This window comes from Varroa destructor, unplaced genomic scaffold, assembly GCF_002443255.2.
Source record: "Varroa destructor unplaced genomic scaffold, Vdes_3.0 BEIS01000003.1, whole genome shotgun sequence".
Lineage (NCBI taxonomy): Eukaryota > Metazoa > Arthropoda > Arachnida > Mesostigmata > Varroidae > Varroa > Varroa destructor.
In genome coordinates, this window is record NW_019211456.1 from 31867976 (window position 1) to 31890250 (window position 22275).

A 22275-nucleotide genomic window follows, 5' to 3' on the forward strand; every position below is an offset into this window, starting at 1 on the left:
GTTGGCAGTGAGCTTCCTAGTTTCCTAGGTTGCACCTAGATATATATGATGACTTTGGCGATGATGATGGCAGTGGTAGTAACCGCAGAAACAGGGCTTTGAATGCGGTGCTGGTGCCGGCATTTAAAGCAGCGCTGACTGCTACGAGACTTTCGTTCACTTCGATCTGGAAACGCAGTCAGGCAAGCTGACAGGCAGGTTCAAGCCGCAGAGATCACCATGTAAATACAATTCAATTCAAATGCATAATTTAAAACAAAAAAGAAAATGAGGTATTTAAAGAAATGTAACTTATACAGCTGTAAAAAGCTAGGTTCATCTGGTAAAGGCCTCATGTAGCTACATGCATCTCTTTGTCTCTAGGTGTATTGAGATTTTATCGAAGCAGTCTAACTTGAATTTCTCTACACAAAATAATCTGTTAAGTCTCTTTGAGAACTAGACAAACTTCTGGCATTTCAGATCTCATTACTGGCAACAACAGAAACATTTTTTAATTTTTAAATTAAATGTGAAATACATTTAATATAAGTGAATAAATTTACTTAACTTTTAAAAGATTGCTCTCGCAGTTGGCTTGGGTTATCGTCTGCAAGCAGATTCTCAGACCTGCTGTTGAGGAACTTGAGCTTAAGACCCTTTTCATTCTTAAATATACTGTGAATATATAACGAACATATATAGAAATTCATATATATATATATATATATGAATTTCATTCGGCAGTGACAAAAAAAAAGATTAAAAAAACCGTCAGCAATAGAAACAGAGAAATATGGTGGGCGTGAAGATAACATCTGCTTAAGTTCTTGCAGGACAGCCTTAATGACCTTCGCCACACGTGGCCTAGCATGTCACGGATAAGTATGACTTTGCTATCTTACCTGAGTCTTTTCTGTTGTATTGAGCTATTTCCGTTCAACCAATACGACTAGTCTGTATATAGATCCTTGTTATTTCTTTTGCTTTTCACAAGCATTTCACAGTTACAACACCTTTCCGGTCCCACCAAAGGCAAATCACTTTTTTTATGGAAAATGGTTCAGCTCAGAACTTAGGCCTATCCTTCAGGGCTATTCATCGTTCTATGTTTCATATCGACGCGGTGACACCACTTCTCGTCACCCTCCAGAATGCTTTCGATATATTGAAGGGTCATGAGAAGCAATGCCATCTTGTGAACTTCAGTTTGTATGTGGGGCCTCCAGGCTTCTAATTTTTGATAAAACCCCAACTATATTCGAGGTATTTGGCAAAATTCAAGTGTTTATCATTCATACTATCCGCCAGTTACGAAATTGCTTGCCATTTGAGGTTCTCATCGAGTTCAGATGCTTGACCGGAGTGAAGTACATCCCCCAGCTCCCAAATTCCTTCTTTGAACTTAAAAAGTTTCTTCGAGCAGTCCTCTTTGGTACAAAGTCTTTGCTGTACACAGCACAAATATCCTGGACTGGTTCATCAGCTTTGCAACTTCAACTAAAGGCAGGATCGAGTAGATTCATTCAAAAATGCTTTTCTATTATTTATTATTAATTATTATTATTAAGTTATTAATTTTTCACATAAAGTTCCACTCATTGCACCACAAAGGTATAAAGGGCGATTACAAGTAATACAGAGAACATTTTTAAATGGCATATAGGACTAGACAACAGCGCCCTCTACTTATGTTACAACCTAAGACATATACAGAGCAGAAAAGTCACGTCAACTGTGGAAAAATTATTTATACCGTGATTTCGCTCACTTCACATCCATCACGCACAACAGAACGTATAGCTAGTAGCTCGATGTTCCATAGGAATCCTTTACATTCCGGCCGATGACTAAGAAAAGAATAATGTTATGATGTTCGGATGTTTAAACGACACATTAGTTACACTACCTCAACATATTAAAGAAAGTGTTTTAACATGTTTTACTTTTAGCGGTTGCTTATTTTCTCGTTCCTCATTGCGCTATAAATAATAAACATGGGCTATCTTAAAGAATATCTGGTAACCTGTTTCAAAACGTATATTTATTAAAGTTCTTAGTGGACCCATTTCCGAAGGCGTAAACTTTTCGCATCGATGTAAACAAAATTTTATATCGTCTTTTAAATTCGTCGTTTTTGCAGGCTGTTCTTTGATTCTGATTTGGCAGCTTGAGCCGTTTCCAGTAGCAGAATGCTTAAGACGTTGCGCCTGCTCTGAAACAGATACAATATTTGAGGGTAGTTATATAGATGCTTATATGTAGAGGCTTAACAGGATTTCCATCTATGGAAATATCTATTTCTATTAAACTGTACAGGACACGACGGCCGCGACCGTGACCATGACTATCGTATACAGAATCTATTTGAAATAACACAGCTTCAGTCTGCCTCTAAGGCTACGGTAAGGTTTCCTATCTTTTCCATGCAACAATACTGGCACGCCCATCGATAGCTCAACTTCGAAATGACTGATCCACTATACTTTTTCAGACAGGCTGTTGGCCATTGGACTACTCGGATCCCTGATAGATATGTAAATGTCATGAAAAGATATAATGTTCGTATCATGGCAGCTGAACAAAATGTTTTGTCTTAAAAAAAGGCTGACCACGACGATGGTACGAATATTTGGTTTATGTACCATCAGTAAATAACTAAACAAATCAATGTTTCCTCTACTATTTAATAAAATTGAATAGTTGAATATTGATAGATTCTATGTTAAAGCTTCTACTTTTTACAAGTGTTGATCACTGCGTGTATTGAGTGGTAACCAGTCTGTTTTTGCTGATTTTATGGATATCTGTGTGTTTGGCATATACATTTGTATAAATTTTAATAACTACAAGTAGTTAACTGTAATAACATAACAAGAAGAAGATTTTAATAATAATAATAATTAAATTGTACGAGGTGCGTGGACTGAATGATCTCTAGTATGCGTCAGGTGCCATACCATATCTGGTTTCCTCATGAGGTCAAATGTTTTCTTCATGACAAATGATCTGTGTTTATATTCACCATATTTCTGCTATGTTTATTTATAAATGTTGTTGTATGATAAAGTAAAAGAACTTAATATGGCCATACATTTGTGGAACACACCGCATTACCAAGTAACCACTTTAGCTCTAACTATTTATAAATAGTTTAAATAACAACATGGCGATATTTAATTATTCAACAATTTATTATTATTAGTCAATACTCAGACGCATTTAATATACGTAGATAAATACCCATAACGTTATTTCTGTTGCTCTCCATTATACCAACAGTTGATTTGGACATCTCATGGACCGTGCAAATCATCCCCCGTAAAACTGGAAATTTCACTTACCAATATTGCTCATTGAACTTCAAGTATAATATATTTAGACGTCCCAAGTGTGACATAGTTTCTCCTTTTCACGGAATAACCTCACACTGCTTTTAACTAAATAGCATATATATATATATATATATGTATATGTTACAGATAACTTGCTTCACTTGCGCCTGTCATTGTGTTTAAAACATTTATCAACAAATCGAACCGTTTAATAGACATCAGGAAAGACCCTGTGGAACGTTTTTCATGCAGTTGTTGGGCGGTTCGGTAATGGGTAATCAGGTCTTAGTAAGGGCAACAGCCCTCAAATATTTTGGTTCTTGCAATAAAGTCGGTCCTAGTCCTAGCTAACTCACTAGAACTAGAATGGCGAAGTTTGACGTTAACGTCAGGTGGTATGTTCTTGCAGCGAGTAGCATAGGATGGATAGGGACTCACGTAGAGAATTAGATAATTTTTCTTCAAATGAACTTCATGCAAAGTTAATATCAGCATTCCTTGTATCGTTTCGATGATACGGTTAAACGAAACTGTCTAGCCTTTTTTTACTTCAGAACTCACAGTCTGACTGATAAACTATTTTTTATAAGGCCCATTTTTCTGGTGGGAACGACTGGAAAACTTCAATCCATTCAAAACTGTCGTCAAGCGCTGAAACCTGTCACGGTGCTTTCGTGACTCCTTCAAGAAAATAATTGCCTTTTTGCCTCTGATTTCCTTTACTAATTCTAATAATTTGTTGAAACATTTACTGGCAGCTTCAACAGTATTTGCTGATTCGGATCGTACGTAGAAGCGTGAACAGCTAATTAACTTTATCATCTCTTTCGGAAAACGACTCAGCCGTAAGTAAGTTAATATTTTCAGGAATATTTTCTTTTTACAGATTATTAACAGAAGCACCCAATCAACGAAACGGTTAACGCATGCGACCGTTGTGTTTAACGGTGACGTGCGTGCACGATCTAGCTTAATCTTGTTCTTACTATATCAATATAGGCTAGTTCTCCATAGATAAGCTGCTATAGAAAATTGCACTTTGCCGAACACGCGGCATTCTGTGTGTACAGCATAAAAGCTGTATATACTGCGATTTTTAAAATATGTGTACACAATGTTAGCAGGCATATAATGACAGCCGCAGAACTTCCTTATACGATCGAATTATTGAATGAATTTATATTGCTCACCCTTTAAAGCAGGAGGCACCACGTTTCGGTATCATTTTCTCTTACTTTTCTATGATGTATTATCTCATGCCTTATTGAACCTCTCCTTCAGATCATTAATTACCAAAAACTTCGTCTTGTGTATCCCACTTTTCGCAAAAACTAGAAGCAGCTCACCTGAATTCTCTGGCCAAAAAAACAATGCCTATTAATTTTCAGTTAAGCTGAGAACCCGGCTTACACCCCATCTGTTATGGTCTATGGCCAGCACCATTTTTGTTTCAGTGGAAAAACCATGCATCACATACGGCCAATTGTGTCCCCAAAGGGATTGTTTGTGAATGCTTTAAGGATTCTAGATAAGTATATATGTTTAACGTTTACTTACCGACAAAATAAGTTACCGGAACAGCGGTGCGGTGCACAACGGCGTCTTAACAATTAGGTTGAAGAAGGAAGATTTTTGTGAAAACCTCAACGAGTTCAATGTCTTGTCTCCAATCCACCGTAAGCTAACACACCGCTATTTGTATCCGGAGTATGGTTGAAACATTGTATTGAATTTAGCAAATCCTCTACATCTATAACAGACAATCCAGCACTTATCGCGATGAGTATACCTTTCAAACCTGCAGGTGTTATATACGCCGCCTCATGAATTTACCCTAATTTCTTAAAATTTCCCTCGTTAGTTCATTACAGAAACTTCTATATAGAGTTCAAATTTACTTCACGCCCAGCGCCCATCACTTTTAGCTGAACAACACTTAGATAAAGTGAAGGAAAACACTAAGTAATATTAGATTTTTTCCCATAGACTAAGCAATTTTGGCGTAGCTTAAAGGAACATTCGGATTTCAGCTCAGGTGTGCAATGGACAACAAACAAATTGCTAGGGACCTCTAAACTGCCTTACGCACTAAATGACCATAGCATACTTTGCTACGTAAAGCTGAGTAATAGTTAACTGGCCGTCATCGACTAGTTCGGCCCGTCTATTGCTATTACATAATAGAATGCAACATAATTCAAAGTACTTCAAGTAAGACCATTTCCTCCCGTCAAGCGTACCCATTTATGCAGGGCGAAATCGATTCCTCTTTGGACTGTAACCACATCGAGACGAATAGAAAATGCAAAAAGTATTTTACCTTGAACTTGTATAGATTTCTACGCGTGGTTGTTGATCTGGCCGTCAGTCGTGTATAGCGGCAGACACTCCGCGTAGTCGAGCTGGTGCAGCTGGTATGGATTAAAGGAAGCGCCTTGTTCTAGCATTTTCCAATTCAGCTTTAGCTGTTTGGTGCGAAGCTGCATGATCGTGTCCAGTTTCGGAGTTGAAGATTCTTTGACCATAGTTGGCGATAATCCCGCTAGCAACGAAACACAAGGCGAAACGACAGCGAACAGAAGAGGACGGCTGCCTGTATTTACGTACATACGTTTTCACATGTAATCGACCTTGCTGTATCTATTGTTCCCCTGTGGGGTAGAAAGGCATGAGCAAAGGAAGACGCTTGCTATTTTTGACCGTGATAGAGCAGCGATATGAGAAACGTCGCCTATTAGAGTTCAAGTCGATGACAATGGTATAATTTCACAAGGAGTCATAGTGTACTCTGACCATCTGCAGCTTGACTTTTTAAAATCATTTTAGAGCTAATGGCTGTGATAAATTTAATTGTTCATAGTTGATGTCCGACATAGCCACAGCGATCGAACAGAAATAGACTTGATATATTACAGGGTAAATCCTAATCATAAATTTGTTCGAAGGTACATAGAATATTTAACATCTGTCTATACTAGATAAAAATTATCGAAGTTGTTTTTTTGTTATCGTTCACTGACAGTAACAAGTGGATAAACCCTGAACGCGAATTTTTAGTTTGAACGAAAGGCACTTACCGCTATTGACAGAAATAATAGGATCTTCTTTGAATTTATTGGAAAACGTTCTTTAATACGATCAAGCTAGCACAAACAAAACCATAGCATATGGTTTCGTTTTATTGCAGTACGTTTCAATTAAATAGCAACGAAAAAACGCGGTACTGTATTCTTAAAACAGTTGGATTGTGACTTTGCATATATAAGTAAACTATGTAGTCCAATTGAAATTGGTCCTATCAGCCACAACAGATAGCATCTTATGGTCTTCGTCAATTAGGGGTTCTACCCTCGCCGTGATCACAGTAACCGCAAAACGGAACAGATCGCGTCTGGGGTAGCACAAACTTTTCGAAAAAAGAAGTTCTTGTTCAAGCCAGTATCTTCAACAATTATACATTTAAAGAAAAGTAGGGCTATATGGGCTAGTCCGTCTCTTTTAGGCTGGGAACATTGATGTAAAACTGCAATATAATCAAACACTTTTAAGTTCAGTAGTGAGTACGTATATGTGTCAATTTAAATGAAGCTATCGTCGTTTCGCATTTGTTGACCGGCGTTTTGGCCTCCCAGGGTCCCGCTTCACTCAGCGGAGCACAATTTCATGTAGACCTATGCTATGCAACATTTTTCTCTTCACTTAGTTCTTTGCATAAATGGGATTATATATGCCACGTGGGGCTATATGAGCCAGTGACATACCTACCTTTACATGGTGCTCTTTCAAAAAAAAATGTATCGTCGCAGCGCATTTAAAGCATATAGGACACGAGACTTTGACTACGCTGGTAGGTTTTGTTTGCCATTGCAGGGCTTGTCTCCAACAGCAGCGCGTAGTAAATCATGGTTGATTATACCTCACCTTTCCTAATATGTATGGTTTTAGCATGACTAGCTAAACATAGCAAGGATCGTGACCCAAACATGGAGGTTGACACCGAAGATCAAAAAGAATGGGTGGAGTGATCTACCATCTGACCCAGATTTTCATCGGCCACTCCTATCTCCAAGCATATTCTCGTAGAACAGAAAACGTCCACTACCATCAGACAGAAGGGGGCAAAAATGCGTCTTCGAAAAGTGCAAAAATTGAGCCTTCTCAAGTCATGCAATTAATGGTTCCCCTCACGTCTCAAGAGTACTAACATAAGCACCGATGGAGGATGAAGATTTCAGGAAGAAGTGAGACTATTAAGGTGCTACTGCGGTCGGAAAATGCGGGTCTAAGCTTTACACCACTCCTGAAACTGAAGCCCAGTGTTACATTCCCACCCAAAGAAAATACGACACCTATGTTATATATACATTTTTTTTTTTGGTGTAAATAGAAGCGTCGCAGTCTACGTGATAATCTATAGAAACCATTGTTTTATAATGCTAACCTTCCTTAAATAATAAAAAAAAAAAACACCTTCTTGATATATAATCGATACTGGTGCATTCACAGAAGCTCAATGCCTAAATGCTATCACTACAGAACTAGAGATTGAGAAACATTGACGTAATATCACAGAAAATGTTGTGGTCGTCTATATCCGCTGAAAAGCAAAATTCGTTTTGCGATTTAATAGCTCATCTAAGTAACAAAAGACCTATGCTATCATTACAACGTTTGCTCGCATTTGGCTGCACCATCTGACCGATAAACTATCTGTATATTTTTCCTCTGTCCTTTTGTTTCGTCCTGCCATTTGTCGGAGCAGAATAATCCAAAGTAGTGGCATTTTTTTTTTGCATCGATATGTCTTCGATTCGAAACTCGCTTGCTTGATTATACATACGTATATATATATATATATATATATATATATATATACTTTTGGCAGATTGTAACGTCGATGTTACTCTTGACGTCAGAGTTAACTTAGGAATCGTACAATCAGAGTTGTAAGACGTCCATTGTTTTCGAGATGGTAACGATAATGCGCTCAAACGATTCTCACGTTTTTTGATGCCTGATTGCTTCTCTATGCATAACAACATAAAAATTTCAAACTTGCACCACAATAGGATATTGCACTGTGGATAAAACCGTGACAAAAACCTGAACGCATGCTTTAAATTCCTATAAAATTTCCATTAAGGGGATATTTCTTGAAAGTTAACAAAATAACCTAAGTTACAAGCACATTTTTTTTTTCTAGAGTTCACAGGTGCATCGTGAACAGAGCTTACTCTTAAGTTACATTTTAATTTTTCGCCTAATATGCACTTTTCAGCTAGGAGCCTTTTTCAGTACTATTACGAAAAGCCTGGGTCCTACACGCTTCATCTCGTGACAAGTCACTTCGTCCTGTAGATTCATGTCCTCGCGATGCAGAAGCAGTGCGGATCATTTGTACGCTTTACCCAAGATGTCTATGGTGTTTATTAACGGCTCCGATGAACCATAAATAAGAGTGAGCCTGTATGCCGTGAAATACCTCTAAGCAATTTCAATTTTCGCGGCAAATTTACGTCGTATAAACACTATTTTTTTTTTTATACATGAATAGATATACAATCAACTGCCAAACGGCTTTCGTTTGCCGAGTCGTACTTACATTTATGCATGTAAATGACCATGAACCGCGCAGCGTCAATTAAATACCATTGTAGTGTACGAATGATTTTATACTTTATAGGATTATATCTGCTCCAGTTTGGTGCGATAGCTCCATCCGAGTGACTCTATGGCCTAATTACACGTAACTTAGTGATTACTCTGAGTCATTCGATCTGTTACCGCCGACGAACTTCTAGTTAGCGGAATAACTCAATGCGTCGATCAAAAACCACACGAGAACTAGCACAACCTAAACCGCTAACAGCTACCTGCCGATCTTGGCCACCTAAAACACCTGCCTGTCTACGATAGACGCACGGGGACGGATTGGACGTTAATCAACCGGCCGGCTAATCGGCCGGGATTCTGAACATCGACCATTGTTGGACATCCAATATATGCCTACCAACTAAATGTTCTGAGGCATTCCACTGAGAGTACTTAGCGTCTGTGATAGGATAGTAAATTTTAGTCAAATCCTATTGATTTGTGCCATCTTCCGTTTTCCCCAGTGGTCGAGCTAACGACTGCCTATCGGACAAAACTCAATCTGTTTGATAACGAAGAGACGCATTGTAGTGGATGATCGTGTAATAATTTGCACAGTTTCACTGTGAGGCAGTTCATCGTATGTATATATATATATATATAGATATATCTATATGCGTGAGGAGAAAACGGATTGACCCGATGTAATTCTCTAGAAATCAGCAATAAAAAACAACGATAGACAATTACGACTACAATACCAATTGTGATGGTAAACGTGAATCGAGGAAATAATAAATGGCGAAGTACATCGCTGGAAAAATACTCAACAAATCTAAGAATAACGATGTCCAACCGAGCGAAGCTGGCGGGCCGTCGCGTATTAGCAAACTAGCCGTTCATCCTGTTTTTAGTTGCAACTAGATCACAATTAGGAATACCGCAGAAGCAAAATGCGTGTAAGACGATTTCGGTCGTTGCCTATTTGCTTGTTTTCGTAGACTGTTTTTTTCTCAGCAGTTTACTGTTTATCTACATAATGCTCGTTTCTTTTGCATGCCATCTGTTATTGACTCGTTCACCGGATAGCCGACAATTAAACAGGCGACCCATTTTATTAAACCACAAAAACGAATATAAACAACGTGTGCCGATACCGTACTAAAGAAGCTAGAAAATGATACAGTGTATTACAACACAATGCTATACAGCAGTTTCAAACAGTCTACTTTGCTTTTTTTGCAATCGTGTTCGACGTCTAAACTAAGTCTGATATATATATAAAGGTATCATTTAAACATGCACTTTCGACATCCTTAGTCGTCTTCAATGAAAAGAGTAGATGTTTATCGTTCTTTACGTAAGCATTGCTTACTGAGTACGTTACTCATTGCACGATCACGTCGTTCAGTGGTTGTATCTGAGATGCCTGATCGAAGTGGAAAACACAGAAGAGTTTCTCAAACTATATTCATTTTGATCCTTCTGCACCTTGTTTCGGCCTCAAAATCAAACAGTTATTACCGATACGTGTGCCTTTTCGCAGGTCGGGTTACGCCGACACGAAAGGTCAATAATAATGTGAAACTGAAACTGCAGAGTTACTGTGTCAACAATCTGAACTATCGTTTTCGGGTTTGTCGTCACTAGATACTGCCACCATCGACACACCCGCCACGGCCTAACCGACCTGCGTTGTCACTGACAACCCACGACCCATTTTGCTTTGGTTTTGTATCGTTCTCCTTATCTCGAGAATACTTACCCAACAGGTGTCTGTACGTTTGTTGCTTACCGAATGACAGACCATAAAGGAAATACTCATGGAGGGAAATTTGCTCTGATCAGGAGGCAACAATAATAGATGAATCTAGAAGTAAGTATAATGAAGGAGAGCCAAACAAAAAATGGTATGACCCGTGTGACTATATACTCAACAGAAGCTCTGATAGTGTTGCTTGTGACTGCCTTATTGTTGATGTCCACCGATGACGGCGACGTAAAAACGAGGGATGGACTGACTAGCCAATTTTATGTTTGCTTACATCTTGTTCTATTTGTGCAAAGCGTGAAAAAAAACAGTACAAATAACATTCGAACTGAAAAAGGGTGTCGCTCACATCTTCTAGAGATATTTGGACAGATAGAGAGCGACACTTTGATAGATTAATGGGCCGAGCATTGCCTTATTCTTAAGACATTGTACACTATGAGATGTTTCTATGTAGAAGACGGCGATGTATAAAAACATACCTTGTAACAAAAATGAGCTATATATTTCTTCGAAAAAAGGTTCAATACGTAAAGATCGTCCGCTGTTTTTAGTTTTTCTAGATTTCTCTATCATGTGACGAATGCTGTCGGGGCATACGTCTGTCGACATGCGCAGGTGTTTATTTTCTCCTCAAGCACTCTGTTATGAGTGAACTAAGCTTGTCTGTTATGCCTTCCTTTAGGTTTACTTTGCATTTGGATTCAAAGTAATTTCACGCAAACTATATGTCACACACGTTACAAGATGCTTCTCGAAGTGGCAGTTCTTATCTCAACATAAATGATTAACGCGAGTATATGAAGCTCTTACCGAAAGCTGGGCCGTCAGAAAGTGTATCAACAGTAACTCCCATAAATAATGTATGCTTTGAGAAAATCTGACTTTCTAAGTTGGTACCGAGTGACCTCTACGAAACAGAGTTGAGCTAAGTTACGAATCATCTCGTAACGATATGTCCAAATGAAATTTAACTTCGGCAGGTGTGTCATAAGTGCCGTTTGTTGTGGGCTTTCCATATGCTTTTAGAGGCTAGTAGTAGTGAATGGAAAGCTCCTTCCTATCACAGAGAGACCGGGTACAGATCCCGAGACCGACCAAACGGGACATGCGAAGAGTATCCACTTTTCGCTATACTATTAATAGAGCATTCAGAAGACTATAAGCCTCGATTGCATGCCTAACATGTGACTTGACAAGTCGGGCAAGCGTGGCAAAATACACTTCATATTTGAAACATACTGTTAATGTTTGTTTCAGTTGAAAATTCATTTTTCCAATTATACGTTCGATCGGAATGTTCATTCGTTTTATATTCAGTTCCTTCAATTGGTTACATGCAACGTCTCCGATTTGCAGACATTTCCCGATGAAGATTCGTTTTAATCGCTTATTATCGAACGTCAATTTTGAGACAAAACGGCAAGCAAAATGCGTATTCTACCCCTTCCTAATAACAGCGATTAGTTACCGACCGCCTACAGAAGTGGATTTGTGGTCGCCTGGAGTATAAATCAGGGATTGTTCAGTAACCAATGTAGAACCCACCATTAACCGTTGTACCACCTAAGCCTCTTAGGAGTAGAGTTTGAAGAAAGAAGGCCTGGAGCGAGCGACAGTAACCCGACAACGTGATTGTCGAGTTCCAACAAGAAGGGGCGAGGAACAGCTGCCTGCAAGGCTAAGATCAAGCTAGGATAGGTGGAGCTGGCCGTTTTCGGATGGAATAAGGCCCGACCGCTGGAAGAGCAGATGAGAAATACGACAGTGACCACGAAGTGGCCACGAATGACGGCAGGACACTGAGAAGGGGGACAGCCACTGCAACGACGGAAGGCCGGTAGAGTAGTACGATACACGCAGGCTAACTGTAACACAGGCAATGACAATGGTAGTGGATCTGTTTGCAATGTTGAGGCCAACAGTACAGCAACACACCCTTTCTAAACGGGAGACCTAGGGCACATAGTCTGTCCGCTGCTTCTTTGACGTCAGCCTTTCTGTCCTTATGGCCCTAGCTAGTTTTCGGTTTCCCTTTACGCAGCAGCAGCGTCATGTCCCTCCTCCCCGTCCTCACCTCCCTCTTCTTTGTCTTGTTTTCTCTAGCAGCGTCGCTTGACTTCGCTTACTGTATCGGCCTTTTCCTGCTCCGTTGACGCTATCCTACCTTTATTACTATGGATGCTTGTTGAAAGCCCTTCGAGCCGGAACTAACCGGGCGACGACAAGGACAGGGACGATAGCGCATCCTCGGAAGCAGCAACAATAACAGTAGACAGAGAAACTCTAGGAGTAGAAGTAGTAGTAGTGCCGGGGCATAGGATACGTATACTTCTTGACTTCGAACATCGGCAGGCCATTTCTTTTTGCGTTTAACTTCGACGGACCAACGCGGGCAGGGCAGCATAAACAGAGAAGCAGCCCGCGCGGGGGGGGGGGGGGGTAGTAATGTTGAACAGCGGATGTGCTGGTGGGGGACGACAAAAGCGTACACGAACACATAAGTGTCACTCTAATGCCTCTACATATGAGGCTATAGAGGGCCTTTATGAAACCGGGCCGGACCAAGCTTCAGGGCTCCCTAAATCTGCCCTTTGGTTTAGTCCATACAACACTAACCGAACAACAGAATCCACAAACTCAATGTCTACATTAGAGCCGCTGGTAGCAACACTAAGGACATTAGTAGCGTTTTCACAAAAGGTTCATTGGTTAAACTCCGCCTAAACGGCGGCAGCTTTTTGACGTGAGCTTTTTCGACCACCACAGAAACCCTTAGGGCTATGGCTGCGGCAGACTCACCTACCTTCGCTGCAGCTGCCCCGACGTCCTAATATTATCGTCAAGCCAACTCTGGGCGGCCAACCGACAATTCCTCGTCCAGCTGGTGATGAGTAATGTCGCTGAACGAGAAGTAGACGGCAACTAAAGAAATGCGTGAGAGCAAGCAGGGTTACGGACCATGTACGAGACCTACAGAATTGCTGGCTACTATCGGCTGGCGCGGCGAAGGCGCCAACAGGTAGGTAGCGGTAATAGCGGCGGCTGCACTGAACGACAACAAGGACAAGCAAAACGCGAAGGACGAAAGGCTGGCTCACTTTCACCTGCCGGAGGTCGCATCGATCCAAGGCAGCAAGGAAGGTCGCGCCGTTGTTGGCAGCCGTCGCTTCGGCAGCCTACCAAATATACCATCTTTAATTAGAATGGTTCAAAATCAGGATATGCACACTGTAAGCTGAGCCGACGCGACGTTACTGCACAACGCGATCAGGTTAGTCGTTCCGTTATCACAAACTGCCTTTTGAGGTTAGGTAATTTATGCTAAGCGATTACCTGTATGTTGCTGACAGGTCTATGACTTGAATTTTGGGTCATTAGAGCAAACAATAAATTTCTGATATCAAATACAAACGTTACTAAAAAGTACTATGAATGTTGTATATTCCGTAGCTAAAATTAATGAGACGAATAAATTCTGTAGGGAAAAACAACATTTTGGGTTAGGTATGCCTATACGAGGCAATTTCTCGTCCAACTGCCGCTCTGTTGAAGTAATTTAGGAAAAAGTTGAGAATTTGTATGCTGTGAATCCATAGCGTCCGTTGAAGGGAATCGTGTGCCGGGTCCTTCCGACCATCATACCTGAAACTCTTCCACAGCGGTTTACTGCAGCCGCAGTTCCTCAGCTTCCTGCGTCTATAGGCGACGCCATGGGGCTGAATGGGATTCCCACACCGATGGTGGGCAAGGACGCTTGCCATCGTCCGCTTATCATAAAAGGTTGGGGAAAGTAACGTCACTGCGCTCATAGGCCTCCAGGTGACTTTCTTTACACTTGAGATGGTTAATTCGACGCAACTAATGCTAAGCTGAGTTGTGAAAGCAGACGAACAGCGGGCATAAACAGTACACAGTCAATAATGGCTAACCAAGGGAAATTGGGAATTGACTGAGGAGAAAAAAGCCAGTCTTTTTACGATATATCCACATGATCTGACGCTGACCATGCAGTGTACGAGACTCAATGTGAACTACTCTTTGTGATCCAGTTATCAGGTTTTACCCTTTAAGTAACGACTAATGAAAAAAATGTGATGTCTGATGATAGGTAGTAAGAAACTCAAATCATTTACATAGTAAAAAGCGAGAAAGTCGCATAATTGTTTTTTTTTTTAGTATATCAACGCTGTGTAACGGATTCATTTATTTCTAAGGTGGGTGCCAACTGTAAATACATAATGCGAAAATAAGATGTACTAAAAACGAGGCGTACTTTTCGTGGAGCTCAGCCACCAGAAGACTCAGTAGATCTTAACAAACAGCCTTTTAATCCCAGTGCAACTGTCGACTCATCGTTCACAAGCTCCGACAAAAGGCATGACAAACGGGTTGTCATCAATCCAACATAGCACCGCATGAAAAAGTATTGTTTTTGTTGCTAATATCGACAATGAAGCCGTCCACATGTATAGAAATAGGCAGTTAAACCAATTTGATTTCTGTAATGTTTTGGCCAACTTTCGTTTCCGATATCAGCTCGCTAAGGACATCCTTTCCATAAACCTTTTCTATATACTTAATTCAGATGCTGTTTATATGACGTTAGCTCACGGTCACTAATGCTTGGCCATCACAAACCAAATAAATGACTAGTTCGCTTAATGAAGGCATGCCGGTGTTACCTCGCCTAACATCAATGTGTATTTCCCCTGACTCCGGGTGTTGCATCATGCGAAATTAGTTGCCGTCGTGTACCCGTCCGAGAATAAGCGCCGACTCTCCGACTAATTCAATGGACAGCTAAACACACGATCTGTACAAACGTACTCGGACGTATGAGCCGTTTGGGCTGCTCGCCAGAACTCTGCATTATTGGCTATCCGCCAGAGTGGCAATTACAGCGCCAGAAACAAGAGTAGTAATAGCAGGAGGGGCGGCGGCGACGATTTCATTGTTCTAATTAATTAGTACTTACTAACGTTGGCGTTAGCAGCAGTCATCGGAGGGTGCTGATGTATTGACGAGGGAACGGGACGCGTTTAGGGAGGTATCGACACGCTTAAGAGGATTTGATGGGACTATTTGTCGAATCCAACAGCAGGGAGTCTTCAAAAGGAACACACAGGCGAGAAACATCGTCCGCAATGAACAAACATTAAAGGCTACGCGCCCCTTTGCCGCTGTAGCTACTACCCGCCAAGTTTGACAACACTCAGCGAGCTATCGCCAACACCGTGTTTAATGCCGAGTATAACTGGATCTGATTAGCGGCACTCGATATAATAAACGGACTCTGGTAATCATAAGCAAAGGGTCGCGGATTGCGTGAGGCATATAAGACCATACTTGTAGAGGTATGCTGGTTGCATACGACGACTAAATATATAAGATAGTCTTCATTGAAAGCCCATTTTTACAGCTTCGTGCTAGTAAATAAAAAAAAATATATATATGGATATATGGCTACGATGAACGTAGACTTACAAGCGGAAATAATTAATAAACAGAAGCGTAACTGAGAACTTGCTTAGAAACAGTTGTTAATTGGTTGTTTCAGCCTTCAATAGCCCTGTCGATCCATCTTCCTGTGTATCCGCTTCAACAGTTTTCCTATAAGTTTCCTACTTAGAAAATAAAGTCGCACAAGCAACTATTTTTAATTTTACTTCTTCATGTCTATATACATATATATAAAAAAAACATAAAAAAACGCCTTGCTCTCAATTTTAGGTAGTTTCATTACCTAGGTGTGGGCAATTCATCCGCGGTACCGGTTACACATAGGCCTGAATTCGGCTTCCAAAGCATCTTTTTTTCAACACAAAACACGCACATTTTTTTAAAATTAACAGTAACGTTTGACTGAGTTGTCTTTGCAAAGAAAGGTCCAAACACTCAGCATTATTGTCGCCTGACAACAAAATAGTTGACTTTAGAAATCACTTTAGAAAATCATATATACATAACATTTTGTGAAACATCGCTATCAACGGCCGCCTACAACGTTCACCGGTCCCTTTCTTCTTCTGATTGACGCGTTAAATGGAGTCCCTTAATGGAACAGATTCATTTTTTCGGTTACCCTGTTACCTCCACTGTTCCTACTACTTTTTCATTGCATGTCTTCTTCCCTAAATCTTCACTCCCACTGAAAGCCTCTAGCGTAGATTCCCTTTCTGCCGTACGGTAGGTAGTTAGCCACAGATAGTAAGTGACAGGCTGGCTGGTCGCATATGAGCTAGCTTCAGGTGGACTAAACGTAGATTGACAAGGGGTGAGCTGGGCATGTCAACGGCAGGCGGCTGCTTCCAATTGGCAAAGCCTAAGAGTACGAACGAGAGGTCAAACTATTGCTGCCCACGTAGATTACACCGAAAGTCAGACCCGTTGCTGCTGTTGTATAGGTTGGCTCGTATGCGTTTTCCTATACCGGTACGCTCTCCTCAACTTTATCTCTGTGAGTCATCGCGCTTTTAGCTCTTTCCTCAAACGCTTTGTTTCTGACAACAACGACAAAGATATGTTACGATGCTTGCATGCTGAGTATAAGACTTGTAACTCGTCGCAAAACCAAGCTTCTTCAATCTCTATTCTTTTTTTATTCGACGGTAGTCAGTGGCGCCACTACCGCCAACGGCCGACGCCATACCGCAAGGATGAAGAAAAGTTTGGACAACACGCACTATTTTGGCGTGTCTATTACAAATAAAACGTAGTAGTATACGACAGTATGCTATGTTGCATCTGGTCTTTGAGTTGGATATAATCATGACTGGCTGGCTGCCTGGCTGGCAGCTTTCCGAACTTTTGTCAACAAGTGCCACAGCTCGAGATGTTTGAGCTAGATATCACCATGTATTCTTTTCACGAAGCTGTCCTTTTTTTTTTCAGGAACTACAATGCTCATTTTGGGACATATATATATGAATATATAGTATTGTTGCTGTTTTACCTATCACGGAGGCGTTCGTTCACGTTGTGTAATAAATATAGTAACCTCACCTCCGTAATGAATATAAAAAATTGTTCAACAACGGTGTAACTCGTTATAGTCCATCCTAATATTAAACGAGTCGCGCGTTCTTGAGCAACTTGTCAGTCATCGATCAGTATGAGCAGTATCACTATTTGTCGCAGGCATTTCAAAAGATAAACTAGACTGAGACAGCAGATACGTTGGTCACGATAATATTGTTCGTTCGTGTAGTAAATATCTTTCTGAAAATTTTCTCCGTCTGATTTCTGGTTAGGCTATTCGAGCTATTATAGCAAGCGACGGTAATTTTTGCTTACTTCTACTGTTATGCGCTTACAATTAATGTATATGAGCAAATAGCAGCCGCCACTCGGTCTCTGACAAAAAAAATGACGCAGTTTGTCTTCGGCTGCCAAGGGAGGGTGCAAGACCCGTGTCCGCGAGGTACGCACGGCACCCTATGCGTCGCGTAGGTCCTTGGGCCCTCTGGTTATTCTTTCACACGTTGCCTTTTTAGACAGGAAATTATCGACGTAATCACCCCAACAAAAAATAAATAAGAATCTATCAGATGTCACTATTATACTTCGTATATATATATATATATGGATATATAAATATATCTATATATATATACCGATACAGCGATATGTACCACACTTGCCGTGTGGTACATATCGCTGACGGGGATCAAACCGCCAACTCTTATATATGAATATGCATAAATAGGGACAATGGTCGACAAAAAAGCAGACTAGTCTCTGTAACGTGTATCAACTAAGCACGTTTCTAGCGCTACTATAAACTGTACAACTGTTGTTCTTTTGCAGTAGTGCAGTGTGCAGTATATTATGTACTACGGTTTTCGATAGGGCTCGCAGACATCGTCGGTGTCTATCTCCGCGTATTAGTAATTATATGTGCATGAGTGTTGTTAGTGTCATCGTTGTTGCTTGTCGCCAGTAGCCAATCGCTACTATATGGGTAGGAAAACCCTCTCCGGCGCCTCCCCAAGAGCGCCCACCCTGGCAATGCCTCTGCTGAATATAAGCTATCTACTAGTATGTACACACACAATTTTGCACTGGCAATGGTTGCCGTTAGAGTTGCTGTTGGCCGTTTTTGCCATTGATTCCAGCAGCAGCGTGAACGCTAGTCACGAACAGCGTGGCAACGACGGCAAGCTGAGTTGCGGCGAGACTGGGCCACCACGCCAGCAGCTTGCGGCAGAATTTCGTCCAGCAACGATTAGCCGGCAGCCGAACGCTGAGTACGCAAAGCGTTACTAGCGAACGGTACTAGGAGGCAGGTCGTCAACTGGCTGGCATCGGCTATAGGTAACGCTCTAGCTAGAGCAGGCTGGCCGGGTTGCGATTGTCGTCTCCAGTAATCCCCAGTTCGTGTCCAGTTTCTGTTTATGCGTGTCTGCGTGTTCACATTTGTTTGCCCATACCTCATGCGCTGTCTCTTTCCTCCTCTCCGCCTGTTCTCTCTGCTGGTTTCTGCTTCTTCCTGAGTGTTTAGCTTGGCGCAAATCAACGAACTCTCTCGCTCGTCGTCGTCTATGGTCGCAATCGTTCCGTCTGCAGCGCTTAGCGTTCAGAGCCCGCATTAGCTGCTCTCTATCAAGTGCGAAGCTGCACAAACACATCGCCATCACTCGGCATGTCTGTGCAGCAGTGGCATTGGTTATGCTGGCTGTATACGGTAGAGTCACAGTTCAGTAGGCGGCGAGCAAAAACGACTACATTACCGGCATTGCCAGCAACTACCAACCACCGGCAGCGTCATAAGCACATTACTAAACCTGTGGTGATCATCAATGGGACGCCGTTGGCCCATAGCACCGAACAGCGACGTCAAGTACGGCAGTTTGAACAAGCGGACGCTATCCAACAGCGACTGCGAAGACGAGAATATTGACTCACGCACCGTACCAAACCGTCGTGCAGAGTCAGCGTCGACAGTGAGGGGGTGGCTCCATTGTATCTTTTTCCTTCGCTTTTGGGTGGCCCAAAATGCTGCCACGTCACTGAAGCAGCGAACGAATTTCGATGAATGCCTCTAAACGTCGTTCAACTCAGATTCTCTTAGCCATTAGGACACTGAGTGGTTATATAGAATACACCTGAGTAAGCCGTCCACTATGCACGATGTATAGCTTTCAGCAAGGAGATTATGCTAGATCGTTGTAACTGCACGTGCATATTCGGACATAACCGTTTACAGGTGTTGTCTATAACAGCGCTGGTTCAAAACGGGAGCAACGTCAAATACGCCTTAGCCTGAATGCCCCATATTTTGATTCCACCGCATGCCGTACCAACGACATATATAAGCTACAAGACGAGTATGATCAAATAGAAAAGCAATAGAAAGAATTTCCACCTCGGAAGCAATTTGGTGTATTTGTTCCTCGAACAACTACGCATGAGATAATAGTCGAAAATCAGCAAAAAAATTTCTATTCATCCATTTTCAGGGAGCTCGGTGAGGATTTATGCAATAGATTTATGTAATTTATGTCTGTGGTAGCAGAAGGGCACATCCACAAGATTCTGCATATGGTCACATTAACGCTATCGTATACTAAACGAAAATGTGCCCTCGTATTGACAGTTCTAAACAACATCCTGGCATTTTACCAATATGTTTCTAGATGTGAAGTCTATGATTATCTTATGTATCTCAACCATAGTCCACGCAGTGGCCATCTCTTAAATTAAACCAAATTAAATTAATTGTTATTCATTTGTAGATAACGCAAAAAAACTGCGACTTCAGAGAAGTAAACACTTTGATCCCCTGGCAAGAGCAAATAAGAGGCAGGACGGTCAGAGCATCGCGAACACATTACCAGACGTCGAAAAAAGTACCGGGTTATCAGCTACCGCCACTGTACTTTAAGCGGAATGAGCAGTTCTGAGCGTCCAGGAATCGCTCACACACTATACATACGGTTGTTTTAGTTAACAAGGACCAAAAAGAACAAAGTATATGAGAGCGTGTAAAGAAGGTAAAAAACAGATTTATTTAATCTCAAGGAAATCATATCGATCAAAGGCGGTTAAATTTAAAGACAAACAGACGCGTACAGATTGTCAGCACAGATGCACTACAAAGAAGGACAGCTAGTATCTCTGGTATAGTAATTACAGATGATCTAAAGGTCTGGTGGATTTAGTAGTGTAACTAAGAACTTCAAGCACAAAAGTAACCCAATAAGCTGCACATGACAAATAAGTTGAACTTTTTTACAAATAACGGTATAGGATGACTCTGGGTCTAACCTCAGACTTGCCATAAGCTACTTCCGAGTAGTATCGTCATACAGAATCTTCCGATTACAGAATCATGGCACGTATAGATTATATTGGGTCGAAACGTTAGCCATATGGTTGTTTTCAATTAACGGCCCCCTCAGACGAAGTTACTGCATATTGAATAACTCCGTATACGAGGTAGAAATAACATGAAATAAACTATCATTTATCGAAAATATCGGGATAAACTATTCTTTATCAATAATAGACGAATACGAAAAGTGATTATTCTAATTTACCTTTACTAGTTATATTTGATGTTATTTTCCCTTGAAGCACATGGCTCGCAGCTCCTCAGACGGTTTCTATGTTAACTGTATTAGTATCTGACATAGAATCTAGAAGCTCATTAAATTTTTCAAAGTTCGGCGCCTCAATGTAACTCAGACAGTCTGTTTTGTCTCAAACAGGTCATTGGAGCATGGAGTATCAAACCCGCACAATGACCATGTGTTTTTGTTTAGTTGAAGTAAACATTAGCGGCAAGGTTTAATATTGTTCTGTTTCAGCTCATACACATATAAATGCAAATGATTGAGCCGTGAAATTTAATCGTTATCATTACTTAGATCTGCAGGGTGGAAGTAAACCCAACGACGACGACAACTACAAGTAAGTTCCATGATTGTCCATGAACAAAAAAGTTCCAGCCAAAGGTCACGCAAACAAGCGGAACAGATACGATCGAAAACAGCGCAAATTGTTAGTTGTAGTGATCAATCGTGAATATCTTGCTTTAAAGGGAGGTGCTAACTTCTGCTTGTTGGATTACTTCGGTTTGTGTAGGCCGAATTCTCATTCTTGTTATAATACCAGTCACCGCTTATTCGATGAGGAATGACTCGATGAGCTTTTGTTTGATGTTCCTGTTATTATTAAATCATATTTCCTTCATCGAAACAACAGATAGTCGGAAATTTACTCAATTGAGTGCAACATATGGGTCTTATGAAATAGATTCGTGCAATAGAAAGATCTCGATTCGTAAAAACCGTTCCATTCGACCAGTACAGTTGCCCGTCTACTTTTATCGCTATCTTTATGTTTTGAAGTTATCGATGATCAATTCTATTATAAAATTCTATCGCTGTGCTCTCAGAATTCACGGAAGGTCTACCTCATTTGCCTAATCTTGCTGAAGATGTTCGCAGATATTTTATTTGAACAAATCAAAAATTAAGCGTTATATGGGTCAGACTCCACAGCTAAGGTATCTATCTCGTACTGTGGGATCCTCACCTTACGTAAATTACAGAAAAATTAGAAGAAGCATTTGCTCAGTTGATAATATTCACG

The 22275-nt window shown here is 40.9% G+C and overlaps 2 long non-coding RNA genes across 11 annotated transcripts; one reads left to right on the plus strand and one right to left on the minus strand.

Annotated features, from left to right (window-relative positions):
- Positions 1-1986: 1986 nt before the first annotated feature.
- On the minus strand, positions 1987-20035 carry LOC111248190 (uncharacterized). 10 transcript variants are annotated; one of them, XR_015323759.1, is made up of 4 exons: positions 19110-20035; positions 5635-5965; positions 4872-5064; positions 1987-2194 (listed from the first exon to the last, which is right to left on the minus strand). It is a non-coding gene; the product is annotated as an uncharacterized LOC111248190 (long non-coding RNA). The 10 variants fall into 10 exon arrangements; XR_015323762.1 differs by having other exon boundaries at positions 5635-5907; positions 19110-19985; XR_015323763.1 differs by having other exon boundaries at positions 5635-5856; positions 19110-19980.
- Positions 20012-21157, plus strand: LOC147756822 (uncharacterized). Its single transcript, XR_015323764.1, has 2 exons — positions 20012-20146; positions 20415-21157. It is a non-coding gene; the product is annotated as an uncharacterized LOC147756822 (long non-coding RNA).
- Positions 21158-22275: the final 1118 nt, after the last annotated feature.